The following is a 12,074-nucleotide window of genomic DNA, read 5'->3' as shown; positions in this document are numbered from 1 at the left end:
TTCAAGTTTCAGCAGTCAGGAGCACGCCTGGAGAACAGAGGCATACATTTCAAGTTTCAGCAATCAAGAATCCGCCTGGAGAGCAGGGAATACATTCGAGTTCAACGGTCAAACATCACCGGAGAAAGAAAAACATCTCAAAGTGTAGTCAGCAATCAGGCAGCCACCTGGAGAAAGGGCAAAATATCTCAGATCACAATTCAAGGCAGCAACAAAAGGATGTCGCCTGGGAGAATACAATACAACAAGGCAACAAGAAATACAAGATTAAATTTGAAGATATAGATAGGATCTTTTGTAATCCATAGCTCATAGCTTAGTCTAGTTTCTTTTATTTTTGACACGGTGTAATAAGGAGGTCAGCAAGCAGTAGCAGCAGCAACAGCAGTGAAATCACAGCTCCTGGTAGTCCCAGCTACCAAACTTTTCCGAACTACACTGACCTGATTCCTTTTTAGCCAAGGATATGTAGGCAACCTCCGAAGCAGGGTGCGGTCAAACTTTGCAAAAATGCTTCACAAGGAATATTCAAACGGGCAAAAATCGCTCGTTTTCGCTCACTTATCTTTGCACGAAAATTCTTCGTGTCTCCGAACAAAGAGGGGCAGCTGTGAGCACGTGATTTTTGCCCTATATTGAATCGCTCCCACAAATTCAAAACAAAATAATTGTTTTTTTTATTATTTGCAATTTTGTGGGATTTTGTGGCATTTTCCGTTAATTGTTTGCAATTGTTTGCGCATGTTTATTTTATTCATGAAAAATACAAAAAAAATATGTTGCATTTGCATTTAGAATTTAATTTGACGTTTTAGGAATTAATTAGTAATTAGGCATTTTATGAAAGAAAATCACACAAAAATGATGATTTAATTTGCACCTTTAATTCTAACTTTGAGTTTAGGTGGGTTTTCTTTTAATTTATTTTAATTATTTGTAATAATATTGTTAGGATTAATTAGCATTTTTGATAGGTTAATTTGGTTTAATTCAGATTTTAGTTCGATTTTTAAAATAAAAATAAAAAATAAAAAAATAAAATAAAATAAACCAAAAAGAAAAGAATTTGGTCTCTTTGTTAAGAGACCCAATGTTGGGCCATTTGATAAATTAAATTCCCCAGCCCAGCAATACCCATTCAAACCGGACCACACCTAACCCACAGCCCACTCGCCCCAGCCCAAAATTCGGTCCAAATCGGGTAATGACCAAAACGACCCCGTTTTATCTCGCTCCAGATCCTAGCCGTTCAACATCCACTATCCAACGGTCAATAATTGTCCCCCAATTACATTAATATGTCCAAACAACCTTAGACCTAAGACCACTGTGACTTCATCTCTTACCACCGTCCACCGCCACCAGCCGCCGCTGGAAATCGCCCACGGCGGCGGCGAGTCTCCAAACTGCCTCAAATTCGCACCACGCCACCCCCATGTTCTCTCAAACGCTATCCCCACGTCTATTTCCCAAAAATCCCAACGTAAGTCCCCCAATTCCAAATCTAAGAAGTTCAACCCTAGTCTATTCTGTTTTTGAATTTGTGTAGAGTTCCGGCTCGATTTGACCTATAACTTACGCCAGTCAATTGCTCTTGTGTGAGCAGTCGATTGGCGTTAGATTTAGGTCATTTTGAGGTCATCGGATTGTGACGAACTCGCCGGTTCTGGCTAAATATCCATGCCCGTCATTGTTCGACGTTTCGTTTCGGTTGTCCTGACATTCCGACATATTGGTATTCTCTGCGCCCTTTCCCCCAAATTTTGTTAATGGCAGTACTTCTGCTTCTGGGTGTGCTTATTTCATTTTTTTTGGTGATCTTTAATAACAGAGTCCATCTTAGCTGGTAATTAAAATTAGGTTTATNAGGCATTCTGGCCTGCTTGAGCCGCTCCTCGGCTATACTCCAGACCCACATGCAAAAGGCTTTGATCCTACTGTACGATGCATGTACCACTCTAATGTCCAAGGGCATAGCATTGAAGATTGTCGTTCTTTGAAAAGGAAAATAGAAAGAATGATTCAAGAAGGGGTAATTGTGATCAATGATTGTGACAGGGAGCATGCGAATCCTCTTGGGAACTTACTGAATAAAGTTAATGATAATGAAGTTGTTAATATTGATGTGGAACCCAGTGGCTAAGATGTCGTGCTTGGTAATTGGAAAGATGCTCCATTTCTTGGCTAGCTGAAGAAGAGTCTTGGTGGCTTAGTTTGGTGTCATTTCTGTTGTCCGGGTTATTTCAGGGTTGTAATCCGAATATTGTCTTCTGACTCAAACCCTTCTATCCTTTCATTATGTCTAGTTCCTTTAGTCATTCAGTGTTATCTAGGTTTGTTTTAGGATTGGACCCCAGTTTATGTAGTTTGTTTTGTTGTTTAAACCCTTTCACCGTCTGTCTAATGCAATTCTCTGTTTTCTGCCATTTCTAGTCATTTTTGTTTAGTTCTTTTCTTCTTTTTACAATTCTTTTCATGCTGGTTCTATTGACATGACATGCACGCATAATTCTCAGCCTAGTTTTAAAAGTTAGTTTGGCCAGGAAGCAATGAAACCATGTTAAAGATATAGGGACGCTTGAGGGAAATAAGAACAGATTTGAACACTTTGAGATCATTTGAAGCCCGAACCATGTGAAACTGGGGCAGATAAAACACAGAGAAACCTTGTTGGAGTGCATCATGTTGCATCAGGTTGAAGCTAAAGGCAAGTTTGCCCGAATTTTTAGGGGGCCGTTCGTGGTAGGGAAAGTGAGAGTGTTGTCCAATGATGCTTTGTATTCAACAGATGTAGAATGCGAGTGTGCAAATATGGTTATCAAGTCTGGTACAATCAAAATGTTACAAATGTTTTCCTTGGTATGTTTAATTGTGTTGCCTGTGCTTGGCATATTGTGAAGATTGGAATGACGAAGGCATTTTGTTCTGCTATCTAAACACTTTATGCTTTGTTACCCCTTTGAGCCTCATTTATTTTCTTTCATACCCCTCTTTTGGAATCAATGATAGAATTCGTAAATACAAGCATGGAAAGCAAGTGAGAGAAAGAGAAGGAAAACAATGAAAAAGAGAAAGAAGGGAAGAGAAAAAAAAAGAAAAGAGAAAAGAAGAAAAAACAAAAGAAGAAAAAAGAGAAAAGAAAAGAAAAGAAAGAGAAAAGAAAAGAAAAGAAAGAGAAAAGAAAAGAAATGAAAAGAAAGAAAAGAAAAAGAAGAAGAAAGGAAAATAGCAACAAAAAGTATTGTCATGAACTACGTTCGACCTGATTCCTTTAAGGATACGTAGGCAGCCTCACGGTTCGGCCACACCGAATAAAAATCCAAAAGTCCCCAAGAAAGAAACTGGGGCAGAAGTTGTGGTTGTTGTGAGAAATCTGATTCCGAAAGTTGTAATTTTGAGCCCATGTTGAATTGTTTTGAGCCTTTGATACCTTTTCTTCCTAACCCTGACCAAAAGCTCGCATTACGGTCCAAAGAAAGACCTTCTGATCAATCTTCGAGAGATGCCGAGTCAAGCGAGTAGAGGTGAACCATATCAGGGGCAACACTCCGGTCCAAACAAGGGAAATGAAGAATGAGAGAGTCTTGATGATAAATGCCCTCACGGGTATCCCAAGGCGACGAAAGCTGAGAGAAATCAAAAATGAGAGAGTCTTATTGGTGAAAACCTTCACGGGCACCATAAGGCGATGGTGAGGTGAGAGAAAAGACCAAAATGAGAGTGGCTTGATGGTGAAAACCTACGGGCACCACAAGTCGAATAAGGACTGCGAATCAGATCGGGTAAGCGGAGCATTGAAGCCCAGTTTCACGGCGAAAAGGTACAAAAAGAGCTGAACAATCGGATTTGCTGAACGGAACAGGCTACAGGTGCATGTCAAGGTCATTAGAGTCGGTATCCACATCCGATAGGTTTCTACTTTGTAGTTTTCTTGTTAGGAACCATCTCTTTCATTGTCCTCCTACTATGTTCCTTTTGTCCTGTTTATTTCCTCCTCTTGAGTCTGTGTGGTCAAAACAAGTGAGAAATGACTACAAAATCTGCCACCAAGCTTTCCAATTGAACAAAACGGGATCTGGTGAACACATCAAAGCGTTAAGTCAGGAATGAACAACAAACGCACTGAGCTAGTAACAGTCAACATGCTTTGGGATTCGTTTAAAATACGAAGGCTTGGTATGTATAAATTCATGGACGATGCAACAGAATGAGGGCCAGGGTGAATGGATCAAAGGTATTTTCTGTGAAAAGATTGACAAAAAAGGTGGTAAACCAGTAACAAGCGACGTATTCCAAGCAGAAATCAAAGTTATTATGGGAATATGGCAAGTGAAGGAGCAATAGACCCCAAGGCCAAGGCCAGTGGTTTAAGTCAAGAAAGAACAGCATACGCACTGAGTGGGTGGCAATTGACGCGTTTTGGGATTCATGTGAAACAGAAGGTTTGGTAAATGTCAGTTCAGGAGCAATGCAACAGATAAAGGGTATTGGGGCTGGACGGAGAAGAGGTATTATCTGTGGCAAGGGTGACAGAGAAATTGGTTAATCAATAAGCAAGCAATGTCTTTCAGAGTGAAATCGAAGTTATCATAGCACGTGGAGGAGCGATCGTACTCAAAGCCAAGGCCACAAACCAACCACCATGTTTAAACTAACAAGTTTTCTTTGTCTGAAACAGGGATGAAGGCTGTGTTCATATCAAAGCTGGGAAGCTTGAAATTTTCAGGTGTAATGCGCCAATTCTGCTTACGCAAAGGCTATTTACAGGATCACACATCACCCCTAGGAGACGCACTTCCTAGTCTGAATCATTGATGTTTCACCCCTAGGAGACGCACTTCCTAGTTTGAGTAGGTTATATTTTTGTTGCAGGAGACGCACTTCCTCAACTGAGGTTTTACCCTGGGAGACGCACTTCCTAGTCTAAGTTTTTCAAGTTATATCTTTGTTGTAGGAGACGCACTTCCTAAACTGAGGTTTTACCTTAGGAGACGCACTTCCTAGGCTAAGTGTTTCAAGTTATATTTTGTTGTAAGAGACACACTTCCTATATTGAGTTTTACCCATAGGAGACACACTTCCTAAATTGATAGTTCATTCATAGGAGACGCACTTCCTATGTTTGAGTCATTGAATGTTCACCCCAGGAGACGCACTTCCTAAGTTGATTTTCACCCATAGGAGACGCACTTCCTAAATTGAGAATTCATTCATAGGAGACGCACTTCCTAGCTTGAGTCATTTCACCCCTAGGAGACGCACTTCCTAGTCTGGGTCTTTCAGAAATTAAGAGTTCATTCATAGGAGACGCACTTCCTAGTTTGAGTCATTGAAGTTTTACCCATAGGAGACGCACTTCCTAAATTGAGAGTTCATCCATAGGAGACGCACTTCCTAGTCTGAATCATTAAAGTTTTACCTGCAGGAGACACACTTCCTAATCAAGGTCTTTCAAGTTATTCTTTTAGGAGACGCACTTCCTAAATTGAGAGTTCATTCATAGGAGACGCACTTCCTAATTTTAGTCACTAAAGTTCTCACCCCTAGGAGACGCATTTCCTAGTCGTGGTCATTTAAATTCACCCCTAGGAGACGCACTTCCTAATTTGAGTCATTCAGGTTTTATTTTAGCAGACGCATTTGCAAGTCAAAGTTTTTTGTTTTTACTCATAGGAGACGCACATCCTAGTCTAATCTTTAGTTTACTCATCATTGCATCAATAGTATAAGTGGTTTACAATTTTGCTAACCGACTCACAAATCTTCCTAGTGCAAACTGGGCCAGAAAATTTTCTTTGTTTGTCTATTTTGTTGCAGTCAGGAGCTCACCTGGAGAACAAGGGAATACTTTTCAAGTTCAGCAGTCAGGAGCCCACCTGGAGAACAAGGGAATACTTTTCAAGTTCAGCAATCAGGAGCCCACCTGGAGAACAAGGGAATATATTTCGAGTTTCAGCAATCAGGCGCCCACCTGGAGAACAAGGGAAGTACAATTCAAATTCTATCCTTTAATTTTTAGTATTTGATAACATGATGTGCCCAGCCACCACACTGGGGCAGAAAATTTTCTTTGTTTGTCTGTTTTGTTGAAGTCAGGAGCCCACCTGGAGAACAAGGAAATACGTTTCAAGTTCAGCAATCAGGAGCCCACCTGGAGAACAAGGGAATACTTTTCAAGTTCAGCAATCAGGAGCCCGCCTGGAGAATAGAGGCATATATTTCCAATTTCAGCAGTCAAGCATCACTCGGAGGAATAGCAAACATCTCCGATCACAATGCAAGGCAACAACGCAAGAATTCCATCGGAAGAATACAAGTTCAAGGCAACACAAGAGCAAGTTTGAAGACATAGATAGGACCCTTTTTGTAATTCATAGATCATAGCTTAGGCTAGCTTCTTTTTATTTTGACACGGTGTAATAAGGAGGTCAACGAGCACTAACAACAGCAACAACAGTGAAATCACAGCTCCTGGTAGTCCCAGCTACCAAACCTTCCCGAACTACACTGACCTGATTCCTTTTTAGCCAAGGATATGTAGGCAACCTCCGAAGCAGGGTGCGGTCAAACTTTTCAAAATGCTTCACACGGAATATTCAAACGGGCAAAAATCGCTCGTTTTTGCTCACTTATCTTTGCACGAAAACTCTTCGTGTTTCCGGGCAAAGAGGGGCAGCTGTGAGCACGTGATTTTTGCCCTACATGAATTATCCCCAAAAATTCAAACAAAATGATTTTTCTTTCATTATTTTACAATTTTGTGAATTTTGTGTTATTTTCTGTTAATTGTTTGTATTTTATTTGTGCATTTTAATTCATATGAAAAATAAAAAAAACATGCTCGACATTTGCATTTAGGATCTAATTTCATATTTTAGGATTATTGTCACGACCCTAGTTCACCAACTGTGAACATGTCATGACGGCACCTGGTCCCATGACCAGGTAAGCCTAACATTGCGGAAATATAGTAATTGCGGAAAAATAGAGAAAAATCAAATCAAGTATCTAAAGGAAACTGTACTGAATGCCGCTTGGCTAGTACAACTCAATATCACAAGTCTAAAACAATTCCCAAAACCCGGAAACTCACGGGCAACACAGGCTACAGAAGTGTATAGTAAAGGTTCCAAACTCCAGAATTTCTAACAACCGAAAGAAGGAAAAACTAAGTACTAAAGATAGAATAAGAGGGAGACTCATCGGTCTGCGGACGCAACAGATCTACCTCGAAGTCTCCGTAGTCCTCCTGTGCGCCTGAGTAGAGGTACCTGAATGATTTGCACATGAAAAACATGCGCAGGAAAGGCATGAGTACACCACAGCGGTACTCAGTAAGTGCCAAGCCTAACCTCGGTTGGGTAGTGACGAGGAAGGTCAGGGCCATACTGAGACAAAATATAGTAATAACAGTAATTAACAGTATGTTAATCTGACAGAAATAATAAAGACAACAGTGAAATAAGACAGGTTAAGCAAGGCAATAGCAAATACACAAGAACGGAACAACCACAGAGTAAGTACAGCTCAATACCAATGGTAACAATGAGGATCTCCCAGGATACCGTCCTGTAGTCCTTTTCTCAACTGTCCAGTGGATCTCCCAGGATACCGTACCGTAGTCCATCATATGTGTATATCCGAAGGATCTCCCGGGATACCGTCCCGTAGTCCAACTATCAATGTGCAGGGGGGATCTATCGGGAATCTAACCCGCAGTCCCAAAGTAAAAGTGTAAGGGGATCTACCGGGAATCGAACCCGTAGTCCCAAAGTAAACAAACAAGGGGGGAGCTACCGGAATCCCACATCCGTAGTCCCAATGTAAATGCGCAACCACAACCAGAAGATATTCAGAAATGAAGTACAAAAGACAAACATCAGGTAGTACTAGTCTAGCATGCTTCACGTAGTACAGTCAAGGCAACTTAAACAATTAGGCAAGTTAAATCAACTAAACATGCTTTTCTAATCTAACACAGGTTATAACTGCAAGTAAAACAAGGCAAATATGAAGGAAACTCAGTCTCAATATCTTAAGTAAAAACCGGATTTTTCAACAATTAGCTCAAGTACGCGCTCGTCACCTCATGTACAAGGTACTCAATTACCACATATCATATCCTAAGGGGAAAGGTCCCCCACACAAGGTTAGACAAGCGACTTACCTCGAATCGACACCAAAATCAACTCGAAATCACACTTTTTCCACGAGTATCCGACTCCAAATGGCCCAAATCTATTCAATTCAATTACATATCGTAAGTAATATTGCAAACAACTGATTCCACTATTAAATTTAAAGCTAGGACGCGAAAATAGGTAAAATGACCAAAACGTCCCTCAAGACAACGTCTCGGAATCGAATAATTTTCACACTTTTAGAACCCTCGTACTTTCACGAGTCTAACCATATAAAAATCTCCCAAATCGGAGGTCAATTGCCCACTCAAAACTCAATAATTAGGTCTATGAAGTTTCTTCGAATTTTCCCCAATTTTGACCTTGAATTCGAATTCTAATGGTGGATTTAACTATATATTGATGGAATACAACTAAATAGGGTCAAGAAAACATTACCCAGTGATTTTCTCTTCAAAATCCACCCAAAATCGCCTTCTCCCGAGCTCCCAATTGATTTTCAAACTTATGAAATTAAACCCTCGAAATTGATATTTCTGAACAGTCATTTCCGCTTCTGCGGACAAGGGACCGCTTCTGCGGAACACGAACCGCTTCTGCGGTTTTTCACTTAAGGCCAGACTCCGCCTGGAATCGCTTCTGCGATGAAGAAGCCGCTTCTGCGGCTCTGCTTCTGCGGTTCCCAAGCCGGAGAAGCAGAAATACCAGAAGACTCAAAATCTGCTACTGCACACTTTAGAATTTCTTCCCGTCGACCATCCGAAATCATCCCGAGGCCCCCGGGACCTCAATCAAAAGCACCAATACCACCTAATACCTTATTCAAACTTGCACCAATCCTTAAAACACCTAAAACAACACCGGAAACCCGATTAAATCAAAGATTCAAGCCTAAGAACTAAAAGTTTCTTCCAAATACGCTTTCGATCAAAAACCTAACCAAAACACGTCCGAATGACCTGAAATTTTGCACACACATCCCAAATGACATGACGGAGCTACTGCAACTTCCGGAATTCCAATCCGACCCTCGGATCAAAAACTCACTATCGGACCAGAAACTTCAAAAATTCAAACTTCGGCATTTCAAGCCTAAATGAGCTACGAGCCTCCAAAATACATTCCGAACACGCTCCCAACCCCGAAATCACCTAACGGAGCTAACGGAACCATTGAATTTCCATTCCGAGGTCGTCTTCACACTGTTCCGATTACGGACCATTTTCCAACTCTTAAGCTCTCATTTAGGGACTAAGTGTCCCAAAACACTCTGAATCCCATCACCGAACGTCCCGGCAAACCAAAATAGCAGAAATGAACTTAGGGGAAGCAGTTAATGAGGGATCGGCGCGTAAATTCCAAAAACGACCGGCCGCGTCGTTACAATTATTTAGTGGTTAAGTTGTTTTTAGAAACAAAATTTAAAGAAAATAACAAAAATAGTCCGCTTTTGCATTTTTTTTAAAATTGTTAATTGTTGAATTTGGCATGATATTACTCTTAAATAGGATTTAATCAATTTTGTAGGAATTAATTAGCTTTATTTTGAAAATAAATTAGGTTTCATTCTAATTTTGCATTTAATAAAATCAAAAATATAAAATACAAAAATCAAATAAAAAACAAAGAAAAGAAGAAAATAAACAAAACAAAAGAGTTTGAAATAATAAACAAAAGGGCTGGCCAGTTCAGGCCATTTTTCATGCAAAGGCCCAAAAGCCATAACCCCAGCCCAGACCCAATTCCACCCCTAAACCCGTTGAAAATCACCCAGTCCAAGCCCAAAAACACCCCACCCAGTCCAGCCTTAAACTACCCCAAACGGTGTCGTTTAATGGGATATTAATCACGACCGTTGGATCTCAGCAATCCAACGGTCCGGAACTAACCATGATGTCGGGTATATAAGTGTCTTAACCCCCCTACCCCTCGATTCGCCCTCTCCTACCCTAAAATCAGAGAACATATCGTCTCCGCCACTCTCCGCCAGCCGGAAATCGTCTCCGCCGGCGGCGCTCACCGAATGGCCCCCAAAATTTTACCATAGCCTCTTCTCGTCTTCCCCTTTCCAAATCCAAACCCCTCTCCCCTCAAATCCTACCCAATCCCCTCAAATCTACCAAACCCTAGGCGCCGCCACCATCGTGCACGACGGCGCCGGCTCCAAACGATTCCAAAATAACACCACAGCATCCCCTAACCTCCCTCTTCCTAAACCCTCAACCAGTTTCCCTCGAATCTCACCAGGCCTTCACGAGTCTTGGATCTAGGGTTTTGCGGTTGGGGGGCTGTTCGAATTTCAAGGGTCAGCCAAAGCTAGATTGGTTTTCAAATCATGTTATGTGTTTGTTCTTGATAAGAACAAACACATAACAGTATCTGAAGACCAAAATTCGAGATTAGGCATTCAAAATCTCAAAATCAGTAAGGTCTTTTCCTTTTTGATTCGGTTTGTTTTCGATTTTTGTTGGAATAATTGTTAGTCAGTGAGTTTTGGTTTAAATTCTCCTTGTTTTTGTTGTGTAGATTTTCGTAGGCATTAATTGCTTAAGTTTGTTTGTTCTCGTTCACCTCAGTATTTCGCCACTTTTAAGATTAATTTAGGGCATTAATTTGATTTGATTTTGTCTTGTTCTTGATTTGGTTTGATTTCTGATTTGAATTTAGGAGTAAATCAGTGAGTTATTTTGTTTTGCTTATAATATAATTTCTGATTAGATTTGATTTTCGTTCTTGAATTACAATTAGGGTCTTTAGGATTTGGTTTCAGTGAGTTGTTCTTGTCAATTTGATTTTTAGTATCTTAGGGTTATAATTTCAATTTGTTATTGAATAATCCGTGTTTGTTGATAATTTTCCTTCAGTTCTTTATGTTGTAGTTCATTTGCTGGTTTGTTCATTATTACCAGCCTTAGAACATAGTTCAATTAGAGTTAATTTCAGCTCTAATTAGAATTAGTTAGTTATATTGAACAATCCATTTTTAGGAAGTGTTTCGTTATAGCTGAAGGGTTTTAGATTTTGTTGATTAATCATGAAGGGTTGGGTTAGTTTGTTAGGCTCAGTATTTCAGAATAAAGACAAGGGTAGTATAGGCACTCCCAAATAAGAATAATGTTGTAGATAAAGGTAGAACTCCCTAGACCCTTCTAGAATATGGCCTTAGTTTAAATTTCAGCAATTTTAGTGTAGTAACTTGAGTAACAAGTCAGAAAATAGAGGACTGTGTGGGTAAAACTGAAATTTAAAAAGAGGGACTAACAAGGAAAATAGAAAATCTGAGGCTGGCCCTCATTTGTGCCTATAAAATGGCATGCCCTTTGCCTTCACTCACAAGTTTGGAGCTCCAAAAAAATTCCCCCCAAAAAGGGGATCTCTAGTTTTCAGATCTAAATTTGAAATTCAAACTCCAAATCTTAAAAAAACAAAAAAATAAAAAAACAAAGAAAATATAGCAGAAAATCAAAAAAAAACCGTTCCATTGAAAAGCTTCAGGTTAATTTCGATTTATAGAATTGATTCACATCTTCTAGTCCAATATCTATTGGCTGATTCATGTCTTTAGAACGAGGTTTTGAAGTTCTTAGGCTTGAATCTTTGATTTAATCGGACTTCCGGTGTTGTTTTAGGTGTTTTAAGGATTGGTACAAGTTCGAATAAGGTATTAGGTGGTATTGGTGCTTTTAGTTGAGGCCCCGGGGGCCTCGGGATGATTTCGGGTAGTTAACAGCAAAATTTGAGAAGTGTTGCAGCAGCTGAAGTTTTTCCCTTCTGGTATTTTCGCTTCTGCGGCTTGGGAACCGCAGAAGCGGCCTTAGCATCGCAGGAGCGAATTTGGGCTCCCTCAGCTTTTTCCGCAGGTGCGGAGGATCTACCGCAGATGCGGTTACGCACCTGCGAGGCTTCTATCGCAGATGCGGCCCCGAGTCTTTT

This window comes from Nicotiana attenuata, unplaced genomic scaffold, assembly GCF_001879085.1.
Source record: "Nicotiana attenuata strain UT unplaced genomic scaffold, NIATTr2, whole genome shotgun sequence".
NCBI classification, from domain to species: domain Eukaryota; kingdom Viridiplantae; phylum Streptophyta; class Magnoliopsida; order Solanales; family Solanaceae; genus Nicotiana; species Nicotiana attenuata.
The sequence above is the reverse complement of the archived record's forward strand: the minus strand, read 5'-3'. Positions refer to the sequence as shown.